Raw genomic sequence first — 21,204 nt, 5'->3', positions numbered from 1 at the left:
CCAGTTCAACCATTTAACCCGATACGAGATAAATCCCTATTAGTCAGGTAACAAGGTAGGCATGATAACTTCAATTTATACAAAATATACATATTTATACAATGTACCTAAAGTAGACAATCGCCTTTGGAGCACCCGCAATTGTGAACAAATTGGCCTACAAACAGTTTTCAATCAAATTGGGTGCACAAACAATTGTTTCATGGCAGCAGTTGTGCGTCCTACTCTGTGTTGTTTACATTGTTAATAGTTGTGTTCTCCTGTTAAAGCGCTTTTTTTCAGTGTGCTAGCCCCTTAATCTGGCTCTCAAAAAAAGTTAAAAGTGCAAGGGATAGTGGCATCCAAAGAAGCAAATAATGGGTAAATTTGGGTGTTGTGTTCACTCTGCAGATCTTACTAGGCATTATAACATGGCAAAGTCAACCATCTCTCGGATCCTGAAGAGTGACGACGGCTAATGTGGCTAAAGGGGCGACTATGTTAACGAAGCAGTCATTGTTAGTTCGGATGAATGAAAGACAGCTTGCTGGAGATAACATTAGCGAACTTACTTTTCCTGATTTAGTGACAGAAACACTGAAGACAAGTTCTGGCAAGAAGAGAAAGAACACGGGAAACAAAGTAATAATTAACTATATCTTTGATTCCTTTCTGTATTCTTGCCATAAGTAAACCAGAAAATAGTTTCAAAAGAGTAGAGATTGTTTTTGGTGCTGGAGAACAGATTAACGGGATTCACATGGATTTAAGTGGAAACAGTGATTTGGTTTTTGAACGTTCTGAATCAAAGGACAAATTAAATTAATAAGCCAAGTTTTCACTGTATATGTATGGTTGCATGTCTGTACTACATGTGGATAAGCGAGTGAATGGTTGATTTTCTCTATATGACGTGCAAATGAAGGAGTGAATAGCTGTATTTCTCTATTTGACATGTGAGTGAGAGGGCGAATGTTTTTATACGAAGTGCGAATGAGAGGATGAATGGTTGTTTGCCTCTTTATGCGGCCCTGCAATTGACTGGCACCCAGTTCTGGCTGCAGGAGGTGCTGTAGATAATGGATGAATGAATGAATATTCATACATATAAGTATAGATGAGTGTTCACCACATGGTTGTCGGTGGAGGTTCTCAGTTATTAAGGTCATGGTGAATTCTTATTGAAATCTAGTTGTCGTGGCAACTCTACTTTAATTTCCTCACTTGAAAGAAAAAACCTCAAGTTGCCACCAGAAGAAGATTTCGACAAGAATTCAACAATGTTGTCAGTTTCTCTCAATATTCATGTTTAAGGAGGGTCCTGTAAACAATACAAAAGTCTCTGTTTTCAAATAGCCTTTTCTTATGATGCCAATACAGGTTTTTTTTTTTTTGGTTTTTTTTTTGGCGGGAGCAATTTCACAATGCCACTGAGCAGTAATTAGTCGTATTAATCATGGCGTGATTCCCTTTTACTCAAGGCATCGTGGTCGGCGATGCATCGGGACAGCTGAGACACCCCGGACGCAAGTGATCGGTGATTAATTTAAAAATGTGTTTACACTGACTTTTCAAAGTGTCCGTCATCAGGGGCTTGTTTACACTGGATGCGGTGTGTGCTGAATGTGACAAATGAATTAGCCCTTTCTTTCTGGGCTGAAAAAAAAAAACACATGAAGGCACAAGCTGATTTCATTCTGAAAGAGAGAAAAAAAAAAAAAAAATATGTATATATATATAAAGAAAGTCAATAGCTATATGTGCATGAAAGTGGTTGGTTTATCTACTTGTTTATTATTATAGTTATTGTTATTTTATTCTTATTAGGGATTTAGTATTGGTTATTTTGAATGGAGGGGTGAATGAAGGGATAAATGTATGATTTTTTATTGAATGATACCCTTGTATTATGAAGGCAGCACTTCTATAGCCATTATTGATCTATTGTGCAATTATTAACCGTTACATAACGCTGAGTTAAGGCAAAATAAATGATCCACCAAACACAGTTTGCTACCATATTTGATATAACAGTGAGAAAAATATGATATATGATAGCATCCTTTAGCTTTCCAAGTATACATTCATGAACTTAATTAATGTCCTGAGATACGGTATTATCACACCTGCAAGTGTACTACTCGTACATTTCAATATTATTTATGTTTATGTAAATGGATTCTGTTTTATTCGTGGCATTTATTCTTTATTATGGCGCCGGATATTGTACAGCGCTGCCCTGCTCCTAACGGCGCCCTGAAAGGCGGCGGCGGCAGCAGCAGCAGGAGTATCGTGGTGTGTGTACGAGGTGGCCTGATGAGGAGATAGGAGGTCTCATTATTGAAAGGTCAGCGCCTCAGTCTCCACGCCAGAAGCAGTGGCGGCGGCAGCCATGCAGTACCTGAGAGAACACGCCGCCAATTTATCCACATGAAATATTAACCGGTTGATGTGCGGAATCCTGTCGCCGGAAATCAAAACCCGAATCGATGCAGAGTGAGTTGAGAGTAGGTGTATACACATTTATCTATATCTAGGTACAAAAATAAAAAATGTATTAAAAAAATGTATAGAATGAAAAAAATATTTGTTTATTATATATGTATATATTATTTGGTAATTGTGCCCTGCTCTCTATGGCAGGTTGATAACACCAAATTAGAGCCGGGCCTATAATTAACCCAAAATATGAAACGCTTTAACGTCATTTTCCGTAAACGAATGTGGGACATGTAAAATTAGGAGAATTAGCGCATTAGGCCCCCGATTAGCAGGAAGTGAACAAAAAACGAGTTCTAGAGGTGAGAGGAGCGAGGAGGATTCTGGCTGTACAAATAGAGCTGGTTATTTCCAGTCTCATGACTAGATTATTTTCTGGGCCGTGAGCCAGAATCTGTCGGCAGTCTTAATTTTTTTTTGTCCTTCGTGACAGTGGCAGTTCCAGACACAAAGAATTAACCGGAATGCAGCAAGGCACTGAAAACAGAAGGTTTTCTTTTTTTTTCTTTTCTTTTTTTTTTTTTTTTTTTTTGTTTATTTTTTTGATTAATCCATCTTGGAGTACTGTTGTCTACACTTTGAGAGGCCCTTTGGCCAAACCCCTTCAGATCAAGCGGTGATTGAGATCAGATGCTGAAAAGAAAATAGGGACCGCCTTCATCCATTTGACTGTCCCTCCACCTGATTTGGGCCCTGATTTGATACTGACTTTTTTTGCATGTTCTTCTGGGTTCTTTGGTTTCCGTCATTTTGGCGTCCTGGACGTGTGAATAAGAGAGGTTGTATATCGTATTGTATGTCTCTGCATGATGTGCAAATGAGTGAATGTAAGGTTGTATTTATACATTGAGTGAGTGAATTGAGATGAGAGATGTACTAAAATAAACAGACACAGACATGCTAAAATTAAAAAAAAAAGTAATAAATAAATTGAAAATAAAGAGGATGAATGGTTGTATGTCTCCATACAAAGTGGCTGTATGTCTCTATTTGTGGGCCTATGAGCAATGGTAGCCCGCAGGGCAGGATATACTATATATGAATGATGGAATTATGTATAATCATTATATGGGACCATATTGGTTTATTCTTCTTTTTATTGTGCCATGAAGATAATAGAAAATCTTAATCATGAGAGGAATTTCATTACCGCGATCACTTAAAAGAAAGTTAGAGGAGGGAGGAGGATGTTTGAAGGCTCTGGGATGGAGGTCTCTCTCATGGGTTGGGGTTTCTGCTCCACTCCAAGGGTGGAGACTCAGCGTGACATATTGCTCGCTGCTGACTCTTCTTAATTAATGTTTAAACACTAGATTTTCCACTTGGATTCCTTATACTGGGTAAAGCTTGCACGGCACTATCTTTGTTTGCCATTTTCAATTTAGTTTAGCATTTCTTATGGCCTGGTTTAAGCTCCAAATGTATGTTTCAGTGTATTCTCATCCATCTCATTCTGTCTGTCTGTCTGTCTGTCTGTCTGTCTGTCTGTCTGTCTGTCTGTCTGTCTGTCTGTCTGTCTGTCTGTCTGTCTGTCTGTCTGTCTGTCCGTCCGTCTCTTTCATGTAAATATGCACCAGTAAAAATTTTGTAACTTCATAGAACAAGTGTAAAGGTGTGTGTTCCCCTTTCACGACTTCACAACTCAGAATTATTCAAAGCGGTTTTTGGGGCGTGTGTATAACATCAATCAAAGATGGCCTGCACTTCGGTGTCTGCAGGCTGCATGGAAACAGGGTATATTATGGATGGCAGTGGAGATGATAGAGGAGCAGATGGGTGGAGTGCTGCATGCTATATAGTATTATCTATCTATCTATCTATCTATCTATCTATCTATCTATCTATCTATCTATCTATCTATCTATCTATCTATCTATCTATCTATCTATCTATCTATCTATCTATCTATCTATCTATCTATCTATCTATCTATCTATCTATCTATCTATCTATTTATCTATCTATCTATCTATTGTTGAGGTATTTGCTGTAAATCACAAAAAAAAAAAAAAATAATAAAAAAAAAATTGATGGAGTTGAATTGAGCTGAAACCCTGCTGGTTTCAGTCAGGGAGTGGCGGAGAATGGGACCCATGCATGTACACACACGTGGGACGTAAACACATCCCGCTCTACATCCGACTCCCTTTGGCTTCTTTCCACTTCTTTGCATCTCCCCTTTTCAACAGATGTTTTTTTTTTTTTATCTTTCGTATCCTGCCAGTCCAAATCAGGCCGCTCGCGTTATTTGGCTGCGCCGCTCCCAGCAGAATTATGCGACGCACAATAGCTGGCCACAGGGGAGAACGGCATACGGCGGCCATCGATGCATCGAATCAGACTCTGGTGCAACACGCTCGTCAAATGTTAGGTTTTGCATGTGAGGGATGAAAGCAGTCATGTTTTATATTCACTCCTTCGTGTGTGTTTGACATGGAACACGCTGATTTTTCTTTTTTTTTTTTTTCTTTTCCCTTGACTTCTTAGGTCAGATGTTAGTTGTGTTACTGACAGCTGAAGCCTGGCAAGGGAGCAATGTGTGATTACCTCTGTGCTTTGCTGCTGCTTCACATTACAGAGTTGAGATCCAAAGATTGCAAAATACTGCTGCGTGTTTGCGTTTTTATATCTTTTTTTTAGTTACTGTTTATCTAGTTTGAAAAAAAAAAAACACTTAACATAATATACAAATAGATAAATCAAATGAACAGAATGAACACACAGACAGGCATCGCATCTGTGTTAAGAGCCTGTAGTCACATTTCTCATTTTATGTTGTGACTGCCAGGCTATTCCCTTCTAGCTTGCCATTTTGAAAAAAAAATAAAAACTCTCAATAAACCACCTGTCTACCTCAGGCTGTGTGTGTGTGTGTGTGTATGTCTTCCTGTGTTTTGCATGTGTGTCATAATGAACTAGCGAGAACCAACTTTAATCCTGCAGACTGGCAGGCTGTCTTTCAATTAGCCAGCGGGGCTTGTGTCGGGGGGCCGTCCAGGGTCAGATGGCGATCGCAATCTGCAGCTAATCCGCTGTGGGTTGCTCGGTGACCAGGCGCAGGCGGGGGCGATTGACAGGGGACCCGCAAGGAGCAGATTTGACGGAGAAAGTAAGATGCGTGATTCCTTTTAAGAGTTAACTTTTGAGACAGAGGTCGGAAGGAAAGATGGAAGGAGAGTGTTTTTTTTTTTTTTTATTAAAGTAGCCAAGATTTAGACCTCCGTCACATCTCACATGGCTCCCCCTCAGCCCCCAGCTGACAGTTTGAAGGTGGAAATAACACCGCCAAGGCCACTATCCGACACCCTACCAGCCTCCCTGGAAATACCAGGGAAATATGTGACAAATTGATCAGCGACTGACAGTCCCGCAGGGCAAGGGCGTCGGGGATGTCCGAACCCTGCGCTTTAAGTCTTTCCATCGCGATGGCTCATTTATCACGTCACTTAAAAAACAGCAGAAAAGCAGGCAGAGGGGGAAAATCCACTATCATCTGCCGAAAGCTGCGATCTTGACTAATGGATCCAGGTCCAGAAAGTGCGTGGAATCAACGAGCGCACAGGCGCAGGTTGCCTTTCCCCGCTACTTTTCATCAGAATTGACGATATCGACAAAGCTGTGATATACATTTTCAAATCCTGTCATTATCGCGCCCTAAAGAAAGAGACAATAAACTAGTTTGGATGAGTTGGAAATTATCGGGAAATTAATGATGAAGCCTGGCAGCGGATTCAAACGGTTCAAAGGATTCATGTTTATTGTTATGTGCACAGAAAGGAAACGTTTTTCTCCATATAATAGATTTCTTCGCTGGCTGTCGGCAGTGAAATGCCAGATAGTGCAACTTATGTATTTGTAACATAGTCGAAGCATGATATAAAATAGAATACATAATGGTGCAAAAGAGAGTAGCGAGCGAAAGATAAGTAAGGAATGTAAACTCTGCAGAAATGTAAACAGTGTAGGCAGGACTGTTTCTTAGCTATTGTACAAATGGTTAAAAATGGTTGGGCAAATTAAACAACCGCATTTTAAAAAAGTGCAAACAGAGGATGCGCAAACCGAAATGGTCAACGGTCAAATGCAGGTTGTCCACGGATATTCTGAGGTTGTTCACTGCCGCACAACAAATTTGACCGCTATCATACACAATTAGCCCCTCTCGCACTATGGGAACTTTTGGCAGCTCCAAGAAACTTTTACGAAAACCAGGGGCATTTTTATGGTTCCATAGGAACTCATGATGTTGATGGAACTCATAAGCCACAGCCGTTCCCAAATACTTCTCGTGGACAGCACCTTTTTAAAAACGAGCTAACCAGGGGAGCAATTTGGGGCTCCAAAATCCCTGTCAGTCGCTTAGGATACCAATAGCAGTGGGACAGAAAAAGTACTTGAGTCTCAAGGTCCTTCATATCATATTTCTGAATATGATATGAAGGAGAAGAGGATGGAGGCAGCTGTGCGTTGATGCAGAGTTGCCAAAAGAGTCCTGGTGAGAAGGTGCTGAATAGCTTAATTTGACGTTTGTCCCTTCAGGAGTCCAGGACGGTCAGACCGTGAGATATAGTAAAAACAAGACTCTAAAACATGGCGACCATCAGTCAAAATGTATAGTGATTACTATTTGCAGTACTTCTGGTTATCATTTGTTAAGCAAGGGATTGAAATGAATCTGTAATCCACCAGTCGAGGCACTTATTGTTTTCCTTTCAGTGGTGAAATGAAAGATCCATCCTCTTGCAGCAGCTGATCTCTTCAATTGAAAGCAACACAGAGCTGCAATTGGATCATCGGTATATTGTAATTTCTGCCAATTGCTGCTCAAAGCTGATATTACATTTCTATTTTCATAAATATCCCCCGCATCTCAGCCCCTGTGATAAACTCTAGTAGACAGTAAATTGAGATATCCAATAAACTTGAGGTAGTCTTTTTTTATTCCTACTTCTTGTTCCTGATTCTACCTGGACACTGCAGGTTGTCTGCGTGGATCGCAGTCCATACCATAAACATGAAACAAACCCTTATGAATCGAACAAATAACGGTCTAATTATTGTCCTCATCGGCTCGAGATTAATGTATTTTTTGGGGATCAGCTTACCAATCCAGCTGCCTCCAGTGAAAAATATTATTATATATGTTACATATTATGTACGTTATTATAATGATTGAATTGTTATTATTTTTATTATTATTATTTTATTATTATTTTTTTTTGCCTATTATTCAACATATGGCTCAGTTTTTTGCACTTACTGGGAAACTTAAGAAATTACATTGGTTGCTTATTTTAAGAAAGCAATGATATGTGATATACAACACATAGTTTACTAGTGGTGATACTATGTTTTTCATTGCTTTATAGATTGATTTTTTTTTTTTTAGTTTTCTGTTTTCCATTGCATGCCATATTTATTTCTTCATTTTTTGTGCAAGTTTGTTTTATCAATTTATTTCCGTATTTGTTCATTTATTTTATTTTTTTTATTTGCCATTGGTTGTTTGCATTTTTTTTTAATTTGCTTGAATCTATTTATCTATTCGACTCATTTGACTTTCATATACTTTGGTCGTTGTTTGCTTTTAGCCCTTTATTTTTATTTATTTTATATCATTAATCAATTCATTATTTTTATTCTTAAATCCGCCAAAGATTTCCTGCCGCAGGTTGCCTCGCAGTGCGCATTCATGAAATCACTCTGTGCAACATGGTGGCGTTGTGTTTTGTCCAATGAATAAATACTTTGTGCTCCAGAGAGGCATTGCTGAGGTCCCGCGGGAAATAAATTTGAAGTATCGATCAAATCAAACACCTGACAAGGAGAAGCCTCAGCCTCGGGCTAACAGCTGCATTTAAATTGATTCAGTCTTTTTTTTTTTTTTTTTTTTTAAGATTTGTATGAAATTACCCCAAAGCTGTTTCCTAGGCAGCTCTGCTGGATTTTAGCATTTTAGCATTTCTTCACAATTTCTTCACGATCCCGGTTTGGCATTGTGTTACATTTATAATGCTTTGGGCTGTTTAAACAGATGTGAGCAAGACATGGAGAGCTAGAAAATAGGTAGAAAGACAACAAAAAGACAACATTTATATTACATTTTGAGGAGAGATAAGTAAATGGGAGACATATTGGAGTGAGAAATACATAATGTAAGAGCAAAATATGGTATCATGAGAATGGGACTTTGGGTTTATTTATTCATTCATTCATGATCTATACCACTTATCCTGCACTCAGGGTTGCACGGGGTGGAGCTTATTCCAGCTGCCGAAATGCGGGGTTCACCGGGCATCTACAGGGCCACGTATAGACATGTATAACTATTTCCCCTCTCATTTACATTCCATATAGAGACATATAACCATTCATTCTCTCACTGACTCTTCTGAGCAATTTAGGGTCTCCAATAAACTTTCTGTATGTTTTTGGGAGGAAATTGTAGGAAACCCAAGCAGAGAGGGGGAGAACATGGAGACTCCAGACAGATTATTTCAGTCAGTCGATCAGTCGGAATCGAACCGGTGACCTTCTTGCCGTGAGGCGGAAGCGCCGAGCGCTATTGGTTTTCCCCAGCTCGTATCCAAATCTCCCGAAGATTAGGGTTGTCAGCCTGTGCTGCGGCTTTCAGAGGAGGACGAGACACCGTGTTCCACATTTTCAGGGCGCCCAGAGGGTTGGCGGGTTATAAAGCAGAAACATTTTAATTGTTAGAGTTCCAATAACGTATTGGGTATATTCCTCAACAAAAAGGGACACAACAGCAACTACTGATCACGTCGATGGCAGTGGTTGACCTTCCGTCATTTTCAGAGTGCCGGAATAGATTTATTGATTTTTTTTTTTTTTCCTTTCCCACCTCAAACATTATTGTGCGTCACACTTGAGTGCGCTCGGTATGCAAAAACCCACGGGCTTAAGCAAATAAACATGTGAGCCTTCGAATGAGCGGCGGTGTTTATCGGGCGAAGGGCATACCTGCGGAAACTTCCCTGCGTACGTTTTTTTTCGCGTCCCCGATCGAGTTCACGGGGAGCGTCGGAGGAGGCGGGGGGCGGGTGAACGGCAATGTGTCTTATTTTCGTCCACAGCCTTGCGCTCTATCCCCGTCCCTCCCCCAGCTGTTTTAAAAGTTTCTTCCGACAAAGTCACTCGGGAGTATTGCATTCCCTTTTTGTCACCCACTCCTCTCCTCTCCTTTGCCTCTCTTGGTTCTCTGCTCTCTCTCAGGCCCCCTCAACCCGCCAACCCCCGCCTTCCTCTCCTCTGCGGTGCAAATTTGCTTTCAAACGAGTCACCCAACCACAAACCGCCCCATTTAAGTGGGAACAGCGGCGGGTGAAGGAGCGGAGGGCAACCCACCCAATAGAGCCGGATAAAGTGAGTGTGTGCGAAAAAATGGATGAGACTGGGAGAGAAGCGGTGGCAGGGGTTGGGGCTGATGGCTGTTTTTCACTCAGCTGGTTTTGTTGATCAGTATCAACAGCCAAGGTCTGGATCCAATCAGCCGTCGTACTCAGCCAAGTGGAATAAGACTAAAAATAAATATGACAGTGCACGGCGCACTGGCACTCATTCGCGCACGGAGTAGCTTCCAGAAACACAAGCGAAACCCCTGTGCAGCGGCAGTAGCAGCAGGGATGCAAACGGTGCAGCAGATGCAGAACGTGGATGCATGGCAGGCAGGCAGAACAGGATTCAGGGATGTGTGTGTGTGTGTGTGTGTGTGTGCGTGCGTGCGCGGTGAATTAATGTAGGTGTGACACATCACACTAATTACGCTGGCAGTAGCATAGCCTTGCCATCAATAATCTTCATTAAACTACTGAACCCACTCAGGTTGTGAGTGCGAGTGTCTTATCATGCTGATCTAAGAGCAGTCTGTCAGCAAAGGAGTGAATAAACACGGTGCCGAGACGACTGATCACAACCTATTTGCATCCAATGGTTAATTAGGGATTGTGCGGAGAAGTGGCGTCCTCCCACAGTCCAAAAACAAGCAGCGGGTTCATTGCAGACTCAGATATGTGAATGAATGGGTGAATGCTTATATGTGTCAATATGATGTGTGAATGGCTTAAGATCCCTTTATTTTGCCCTGCCGGCAGGATTAATGGCATTGATAATAAATTAACAAATGAATGGGAAATTGAATGAGTGAATTGGGGCAAGGCTAGGAGTTATTTGTTAGTACTTTTGGAAAAACTGCTTTTGGTGTTTATGTCATGTAGACAAGGAAAATAACAGCAAACTCAATACATTACATCTTCAAGACTTTTTATTGTCATTGTGTAAACATAGGTCTCATTATGTAAATATAGCAAAATTTTAGCGTTTAAGGCATGGATGGAGGGAGGAAAGAAAAATTTTAATACACAAACATTGTCTTTGTAACGTGGGATGAAATATACTGTATCATAGCCGCATCCCAAAAAAATATTTCGCGTTTCAAATCCTTGACAGAAAAAGAGACGTTGATGATGTCGCTGAGGAGAGTGTTCTCAGCGCTCAGAAGAGTTCAGAAAAGTTTACGTGTAAATGTAGGTTCAGATTCGACAGATTATTCTGACTCACAGGGACTGGTTTATAAATCGGGTGAGGAGAGACTTTTTTATGTCTTCACACAAACCTTCAATGCTTGTGTTATTAAATCACTAATGTGAAAACTTTTCTCGTTCATCTCCAAAGAGCACAGTAATGAGAACCCATCGCATGGTTTTTGTTTGTCCTTTCTTGACGCTTTCAACACGTTTTTTGTGGTATTCTGACTTTTTTTTTAATCATTGATTTTGTGGAAAAACCCAAAGCCTGTTGCTTTTAACGCGACGTCACGCAGGTCGGACTAATACCATCGTTTTACGTCCTGGTGAGTCACGATAAAGTGCAAAATTTCAAATTCTGTCAAGTTTGCCGTCTTTTATTTTGAGTTCCCCCTATCTGCAGACATAGCCGCTTTTCGGAGCTTTTAGCAAACCACAACCCCAGAGGCCGGGCTGATACTGTTCTCACCTCCAAGGTGCAACAGAGATAATCTGTTAATGCGAGGAGTGCCGCTGATACCTCATCTGAATCTGCCGGTGCTTTTCCCAACAATTTCCCACAGAATCCGTCAGGTAAACAACCCGAGTATCCGGACATGCGGTGTCCGAGAGAGCGCCTCTCACAGCTAATGGGCGGGTCTTTTCGCACCATTAATAGAGGATGTTCAACGGAAACGCTAAACTTTACATTCCAGAACTGTGGCCGTTGCCAAAGCTAGTATTCCAACCCCGTGGGTAGTAGGCGCTCATTTTACAAGCACTAATCCAGGTTTGATTAAATCAGACTCCTTAAGTGACTGAATCAGTTTAGTGCAGGTTTTCTGTCAGTAATTACATGTTAAGACTAATCGTAGAATTATGATGTTAGTTAACAGATAGAAGCTATTTTCACCCCTTTATCGTCATGGAAGTCACCCTGCATGGAACACATTTACAAGGCATACCCAGTTTATCAAGTGCTGAAAATATCTATAACAACTAGAACTACTACTTCTTCTTCTCCTTTCAGCTTTTCACTTCCCGGGGGGAGTAGGTTACATCGACTGTAGTTTATACCAGCTAAATAACGATTTTGCCATCTATCTAGAGAAATAACAAATACGTTTGTGTGTCTTTGGACTGTACCGAGCCTATCTGGCTATCTTGGATTCTTCTTCACCTTTCAGCTTTTCCCTTTAGGGGTCACCACAGCGAATCAACCTTCTCCATCTAACACTATTCTCTGTATCCTCCTCTCTTACACCAACAAGGTCCATAAATCTTCTCTTTGGTCTTCCTCGAGACCTCCTGCCTGGCAGCTCCAATTCCAGCATCCGTCTACCAATATAATCACTATCCCTCCTCTGTAGATGACCCAACCATCTCAGTCTGGCTGCTCTGACCTTCTCTCCAAAACATCTAACATGAGCTGCTCCTCTGATAGACTCACTCCTGATCCTATCCATCCTGGTCACTCCCAAAGAGAACCTTAGCATCTTCATCTCTGCGACCTCCAGCTGTGCCTCCTGCCTTTTTTGTCATTGTAATTATTTCAAGGCCATACAGCATCTCCGGTCTCACCACTGTCTTGTACACCTTTCCTTTCATTCTGGCTGGTAGTCTTCTATATATTACTATAATAATAATATTACAGGTTGTCACTGGTATATGTATCCCATATCCACGGCCATTCTCAGTTACGTCGCCATCTCCACTTAATTTGAAAACAAATTTTATGATGGAACTAGTTGGCAGGCGGAACGGGCAAGTACGCACAAGGAAGGCGGCTTTATTTATATTTGCGGGTTGGACGTCATACTGGATTGCGCTACATTCGCTTTCTTCGGTTTTGTATTGTTTCTTTGGAAACTTTTTGTCCTTCATTATGGCTCCCGCTTTCACTCGTGTACCAATGTGAGCTCTGATTTACCGCGAAAATTAAATTGCGTTGCGCCGTAGGAATGCACCCCCCCCTCTTAACGAGAAAGTCTTTGGTTTACGTCAGTGGTCCCCAACCTTTTTAGTTCCAGGGACCGGTTTTATGGATGAAAATGTTCCCGCGGACCGGATAGAGGCGCCGGGATTCAAATAATAAAATTTTACAACAATTACACTTTATATTAGGTAATTACAATATTAAGCTCAGCAGTAAGGTGAAGGTGGAAACATTTGTGTTTCAAAATAAGATCTAGTGGAAAAAACTGTCATTTCAACCAAGATTTTCTTTGTGGACCAGAGCCAGTTGGCAAAGAAAATTACATTTTTTTTTCACCAGACCTTCTGGATCTTATTTTGAAAAACAACTGTTTCCACCTTCACCTTACTGCTACACTTAATATTGTAATTACTGAATATAAAGTGTAATTGTTGTATTGCAGGTAGTTATTTCTCTGCATTTAACCCATCGGGGAAGAACCACGAGCAGTTAGCAGCCACTAGCAGCGGCTGGAGGTTCGGTGCTTTGCTCAACAACACTTTGGCAGGAATAGAATCAGTAATATTAATAAAATAATAATAAAACCAGTGAGTGGTTATATGTCGCTATATGATGTGTCAATGACAGGGTGAATGGTTGTACGTCTGTATGACATCTGAAAGAAAGTGAATGGTTATATGCCTCCATTTGACAGATGAATGATAGAGTGAATGGCTCTTGACTGACAGGCAACTGGTCCATGGTAAACCCTGCTACTTGCCCAATGACAGCGGGGGGAGGCTTATTAAAGATCATGAATGAATGAGTAATAACAGGAACAGTAATAAAAATGATTATCTTAAAAATTACCAGAAACTTTCCATCAAAGAGCTGTACATAGAATAAGAGATAACAGTAGGACACGAATGAAATTAAATAATCACACATTCATATATTCATGCTCTCCTGTGGTGATGGTAGAGATGTTTGGAAGAACAAACTCACACAGTGCAAAAAAAGATTCAGGAGAAGCATTCGCACCCTGGGCAGGGAACAAAAAATGACCTTTTAAAGAAAAAAATAACAATGTTTTATTAAAAAGCAAAAGAAATAACCCGGTAAAATAAAAGAATCAGATGTTGAAATCCGTGTTGCTTTCCAGAAAAGTACTGGCTACTAAAAGTATACAGATTCTCTCTCACACACTGTGTGTATGCGTCCATGTGTGTGCGCTTGTGTGTGTGTGTGCGCTCTATGAAATTTCAGCCGAGGTGCTCTTGCCTTTTTGCGTCTCCCGGTGTGTTTTCTCGACATGAACACAGATGCAAAACACGTCAGGCTTCTAGTGGGTTCTTTTATTGTTGTTTTTTTTTTCACTTTTTCCCCTCTGCTTGTTAAATTAAGAATGGTTGTTATGTTGAATGTAGCCTGCAGTGCGGGAGGAGTGCAGAGAGTGGCTCGCTGAGTGTAAAGCGATACTCTCCGGACAACTTGGGGGGTGGTGACTCCACATGAACTGGCAAAATGCATAATTGTCGGCCGGCACCTTGCCTGTGTGTGTTTTTTTTTTTTTTGTACAATGCCGAAACTTTCAAGGTTATGAGGACTAATGAGCTCGGGAGACATAACGCAAGCCATTCATCTCCACCGCCACGCGTCCATCCGTCATAGTTACATCTGTTTCTTATGCACATCGCACATCTCCTCTGCGTCATCTTCTCACTTTTCTCACTTTTTCTTTTTTTTTTGTTTTGCTCCACGTGCCAGCTCCGAGTTCCCGGGAGTCGTAAGGGAGCGGCAAGGATCAATGGGCCAAGACAAATGCCCCGAAACAAAACGCTTAAAGGAGTAATTCTCGCATCTCCTTCTCCTCCTCCTCTCGCCTTTTCCCATCACTCTTATTTGTTTTGTTTTTTTTACCCGCCCTCTTGATAATATCCTGCCCGATGAAAAGTGAGAAAGCTGGAGGATGACAACACTGACTAGAATTCAAGATGAAAATGACCCCTTCCCCAACACAAGATATTAGGATGGAGGGGCAATGGAAGCACCCATGGTTTTGTGTGTGTGTGTGTGTGTGTGTGTGTGTGTGTGTAGATCAGAGATAAAGAGTTAATTGAATAGACACCGTGCCTCTTGATGTCTTCGTGTCAGACGCCATGCAAGTTCATCCATGGGGTAAAGGGTAATTAAGTGGTGTGTGTGTTCGTGTGTGTGTGTGTGTGTGTGTTTGTAAGCAGGGTGCAGATGTTACAGAGAACAACACTGAGGACGTTTAGTTTTTTAATGGCTAATGGAGGCTTTATGTTTGTGGACCACTTATCTTTGTAAGTGAGTTATTAATCATTTATATATTGTTTTTGTACATGTGTGTGTGTGTGTGTGTGTGTGTGTGTGTGTGTGTGTGTGTGTGTGTGTGTGTGTGCGCATATGTCTGCATGTTTCTGCATGTGTGTGTGTGTGAGAGAGAGAAATTGTTCAATAAACTAAGCAAACCTGGACAAGTATGTTTTCTTATCAGTGCTCTAATTTGTCCTCAGATTGAATTTTGATCTTAAACCGCAATGAATTATTAATAACTATTGCTTCATTACTTAGTCAATATGTAATTAACTTTTCCATTGTATTGTACCTAATATATAGCGATGTGTTAATTCTATTTTGCACTAAAAACCCAAGGGTCTCTCAAAGCCATTCATCACTTTATAATGACAAAGGTTTGGGGGAACATGGAAATAAAAATAACACTAAAAGTACTTATTATTGCTTATCATTATTGTATTATTATAGTAATCTACTACTAATACTACTACTAAAAATGATAATAGTACCTACTATTATTATAAGTAGTAGTATTTTTTCTTATTATTATTGTCTTCTTTCATCATTGTTATTATTTGTTGTAGTAGTAGTGGTGGTAGGAGGAGGAGCATTCAATTTTTTTTTTTTTGGTTTATTTTTTGTGCTGTATAACTCATTGCTATCAATGAGCAAGTGACCTTTTAGAACTGGCCTTTCCTCCCCATATACGCTTGTGTCCATTTGTCACCTCAAGGGAAAATAACATTCCGAATCCAAATATAAAATCGTAAATGTGCACCTCGTAAAAACCGCAGTGGAAAGTATTTAGATCGGGTTTGCTTCTTGGATAAAGCATCGAACCCTCCCCTTCCTGCACATCTGTCATTTCCCCCCATAGCCTCTGGCTGCCATTAACCTGCCCTGATAGCGTTTAGCATGTTTCCGACCTCCCCCCACTTTTCGCTAACATCTGCTATGATCATTGGCCTTTTACTCACGCGTGCGCACACAGACACGCGCACACACACATAAAGTTTTGTTAGTAGGTTAAGCTACTGTCATATAATTTCTGTCCTAGATAGGTGTGTAGTTGAGACAAAAAACGAAAAAAAAAAAAAATGACAGCAATCTAAGGATGGATGCGTTCCAAAGCGCAGAGGTGTAAAATAAACTTCAGTTTTATGGTTTTGCCGTAAAATATTCAGTGATCAGCAGTGACTTGAATTGTAACGGAGGATGAGATGAATAATAACTCGATAACAACTCAAGCATGATTCTGACTTTTTCCACAACAACTGTGCATCTGTATGTCTTGTAGCATAAATGATTTATGCACGTCTTCAACTAAATCTATAGGCTCCTGCTCCCGAATCGGGAAAAGTGCACCCCTGCATTGGCGCAGTATCTACTTATTACACTTTTAATAGTTGCTCCAAGGTTTTATAAAAGAAATAGTTGTGAGTTCATTTGCGCATTCATTATAGAATTTGGTGGGAAGCTCCTATAAGGCAGAGCTCAAATGAGATTTTTGATATCCTTATCAATAGAGAGTTAAAATCGGGTCAATAACGAATTTTATTTTCTGTTTGCTCCCGTTGGGCGATTTTATTTGGTGCTGAACCAACATCACGGGTGAGAAAATAACCGTGGCGCTAGCTTCGATAAAGCCCACGCTTGCAATACACACATCGCTGGAACCGCGTTCATTCACAAAGGTGGAGGAGTAAATGGGATTTGGTTCAGTTCCCGGCTCCCATTGGAGAATTGGCGGTTCTATTCCCGGCTCGGGCGATACACCGAAACCCCCCGAGTTGCCATCGATGGCCCGGTTTAATACGTTTCCCGACTGCGCTCATGATAATTAACACTTTAAATCGTTAAAAGCGCCGCATTTACTTGCAGAAAACTGCAGACTGTTCCGTAATGACGGGGTCAATACTGAAAATTCCCCTTTCGATCAAATAAAATGTTCTTTATCATCATAGAAACTGCTTTCTTTGCCTTGGACCTCTCAGTATGTCTCACATTTATGTTATACGTCGCACTCCTTTGACCGAGAACTGCCCCTAATGGATAACCCACCTGAGGCTTATTGTCCGAAAACCATTGTAGCAGCAGCAGCGGCGGTAGCGGCGGCAGCGGTGGGTCCGAGAAGAAATAAAAAGGAAAGAACAGAACAGAAGAAAGAAAGAAAAAATTGCAGTGTTATTCTTCCATCTTGATTATGTCTAACCCCCTTGTTTTTTTTTTTATTTATTTTTTATTTTTTTATTAAGTTTATTGATCTCGCTCACTTCACCCTCTCACCCGCCTCCTCTACCTTGCCTCCACAGATACCAAAATCAGCTCAGCTGGCTTATCCCGGAACCACTGGGTACAACTTAGGAGAAATGGATAGCTTTCTCCTCTCTCTCACTCTCTCTCTCTTTCTCTCTCTAATCTTCTCCATGTACATGACACTAATACAGAGAGTGATATAAGCTCCCCTGCCTCTCCCTATGACATTTATCACTGTGCTTCTTAATGCAGGCAGGCTGTTGTGGCTGATGGGAAATAAGGAATGACAAGCGTGGCCTATTTTCTTGCGAATGATCTTTTTTTTTTTTTTCTTTAATTTTTTTTTTTTTTTTTTCATGGGAGAAGGTGTTTGCTAAAGTGTCCAACCGTTTAGAGTTTTTTTTTTTTTTTTTTTTTTTTTGAGAGGGATTTGACTTTGACTTTGATCGGGCGTCTTACACGTTTTGTTGGTTTTGTCTTGTCGGAGCCGGTTTACAATCCGTAAGCAGCGAGAGCGGAGTGCATATAATGTATTTTTTTAACTTTTCAGTCAGTCTTTCCGACAGGAGGGCCTTTCTGTGTGTAATCTCAATGTTCTTCCCATGTCTGCGTGGGTTTCCTCCGGGTTCCCCTGTTTTCCCCCGCCGTCCAAAAACATCCAGGAAGTTCACCGGAGATCCCAAACTGCTTAAATGTGCAAATGTGAAGGTGAAGGGTCGTATGTCTCTGTATGATGTCAGGCTGAGAGAGTGAATGGTTCATTCGAGTCCAGTTGCCACGAAAAGATTTCAACAAGAATGAAATATAATCTGGATAACCACCATAGACATAGAGTCAACGGCAGTTGGCTCTATATGTGGCCCCGTCATCGGCTGGCGACCGGTCCTGGGTGAATGCCGCTTCCTGTCCGGTGACAGCTGGGATAGGCTCTAGAGCTCCTGCACAGAACAAGCGATATAGATAATTAATGACTGAATTTATATTTATGAAATACCTACCATTAAAGTGCTGTACAAGTGAGAAGGGTCAAGAGTAAGTAATGGCTCAAACCCTCGCAGACACAGGGAGAACACGGAGATCCCAGGCTGAAAGGGGTTCGGGCCCCTTTCGGCCTGGGATCTCCTGTTGGATTTGACCCGAATTTCGACTTTCTCGCTTGCTTGGTGTCTTAGGATGCTGCACTCAGTCAATAATATAAATGCCTACAGGATGTTTAATACAGTGGAACCTTGGCTTACGTATTTAATTCATTCTTTGAATTTGTTTGCGAATCGAGATGTTTGCCGGCCAAATTATATTTTCTCATTGAAATCAATGTCAATCCCATTGATGTGTTCTCCAGCGCCCAGAAAACATACTGAACTGTGTCTTTTTTGGAGTTTATTTGTGGCAAAAAAACAGAAAGAAATTAATTTTAACCTTAATTATTACTGTGTTTCTGGTGTTCTTTCTCTTCTTGCCAGGACTCGTACTTGGCGTTTCCTTCACTATTTCTCCATGCAAACATACAGCCTTCTCTTGCTAACGCTCTCTCTCCAGCAAGCTCTATATCATTAAACCAAACTACCATTAACTTTTTTACATTTTCTAAGACTTGAGACCTTTGCTTTGTTAATGTAGTCGCCCCTTTAGCCGCATCAGCCGTGTTTTGCGAATCTTTGTTCCTCAAGATTGTACAGATGGTTTATTAGCCATGTTGTAGTGTTCGGTAAGATCTGTAACATGAACGCCACGCTAACGTTACGAGATTATTTCCCTCTGGAATTGACTATAGTTCTTAACATCTCCTTAACACCACTATCACTAGTACTCAGAACTGTTTTGGGAGCCATAATGAGGGCTAACTTAGTGAGAGAACCCCCAAAAAAGCATAATAACAGGAGAATACAAGAGTAGCGCGCACAACTGTCGCTACGCTACGCTAGGACGCCACAATGTAGAGAGCCCATGAGTTTGTTTGCTTGTGTGTTCATGCGCCGAGACTTGCGCTCAGCTCGATTCACAATTTGATCAAAAACTCACGGATACCTTTGCGATTCATAAGCCGCGGTTCTAATGTAATTATTTCAACTTCTGAGCCAGGAGTAGTTTTGGTTTGTGCCATCCCTCCATCTTTTCCCGCCTCTTTTGAAGTAGCAGCTAACTCGACCAAAACACAAGAAAAGGCTGAGGTTAAAAAGATGAAACCAGTCGCCCCCCCCCAAACTTAATTCCTTTTTATTTTAGTGTTGACGTCCCTCAGCTACGCACTCTGAAAGAAAATTGGGGGTAAGGGGATTGGGACGCGTCGGCGTGAGTCCGAATCCTTATTGAAAAATGAAGGCACCGGCTCTAATGAGCCTCCGAAGGAGCGTCGCTCTTCACAGCCCCTCGGCGGATAATAGATTTTTTAGCAGGTGATCAACAAGGACAGCAGCCGCCGAAGGCTCCTCCGCCAAACACAATTATTTGGCTGTCTGCTACCCCGAGCCGCCTGATAAACGCAGCTATCAGCTTAAAAATAAATGACACGATAAATATAAATATCACTCCGGCCGGCGCGTTTCCTTTCCACTCCAAAGTTTCTCGAAAAAACTAGGACATTGGAAGTTGGAATAGCCGTCTTTGGCGCCTTCTGTCACTTCAATGGGATTCCGCCGAACGCCGTCCCCCTAATTTAGACATCATATCCCGTCCCGGGAGCTTTCCCCCCCACTCGTCCGCCAACCCACCCACCGCCGCCACCACCACCTCCCACCCCCGTCCCGTCTGTCTCACCCTGGCAAAAGCGTGGTCCGCCCCCCCCCACGTGGGACCAGAGTGAGAGCGTTTGAAATCAGTGTGAGGCCTCTCCTCTCTCTCTCTCTGCTCAAAAACACTGTGTCTTTTTCCTCTCCTCTTGCCCGACTCCTCTGTTTCATCACCCCCCCGCCCCCCATCCTTGTCAGAATGAGCTATCTGTTTGAATCGGGGGGGTTTTCCGATTCCGTTTCCTTTTCCGTTGCGTCCCCGCGCTGGTTTTTGTTAGGGTTCGTCGCACTCGTCGGATTGATGTCCGACACAATTTTTTCTGGAGAAAAAAAGAAAAAGGAAAGTAATTCCCCCGTTTGTGTTCACCCCCCCGCCCGCCCGCCTCACCATTACCTCCCTCCCCATCCACTGTGCTCGTTTTTATGCCAAGCCCAAATTGTTTGATTGGCATTCATTGGTGTGTTTGCCAGGCCTGCTGGCAGAACCTTGCCAGCTATTAGAAAAAAAAAAAAAAAAAAAAAGTAGGTGAGGGGTTTTCAAATTCCCCTGCTGCTAGGCTGTTCCCTGCTGCACAAAAAAGAACAAAAAAGACAGGATTTCAGAGAAAAAAAAAGATTAAAATAAATGTAAAAGATTATATGAAAAAATATTTATTAAATAGTTTTATATATAGTCTGGCATTAGCTGGCATTTCAGCACCAGACCGGCATCTCTTGACTTGGTCAGACACTTTATTTTCTCCTCTTTTTAGCCCAGCACGAAACCACTTGCACAATCCTGCGCTCTGAGACGTTTTTTTTTTCTCTTCCCCACACACACATTCCTGGGGAAAATCATCTTTAAGACATACCAACGTGAGTCCTGTTATGCGGTGTGAACCTTTTTTTTTTTTTTTTTTTTTTTTTTTACCTTTGCGCGCCTCCGATAGTCCAGATCTGGACCGCCTGTGTTTCTTTGACTGGCTAACCGATTACAAAGTTG

The 21,204-nt window shown here is 41.5% G+C and overlaps 1 protein-coding gene across 2 annotated transcripts in view; it reads left to right on the top strand.

Moving 5' to 3' along the window:
* pvrl2l (PVR cell adhesion molecule related 2 like) overlaps nt 1–21,204 on the top strand; it is a 424,999-nt gene that overhangs the window by 235,301 nt on the left and 168,494 nt on the right. The window lies entirely within an intron of this gene.

This window comes from Fistularia commersonii, chromosome 30 (genome assembly GCF_037954325.1).
Source record: "Fistularia commersonii isolate RoL2024-O1a breed Wild chromosome 30, RoL_Fcom_v1.0, whole genome shotgun sequence".
Taxonomy (NCBI): Eukaryota; Metazoa; Chordata; class Actinopteri; order Syngnathiformes; family Fistulariidae; genus Fistularia; species Fistularia commersonii.
This window is presented reverse-complemented; position numbering and strand designations above follow the sequence as displayed.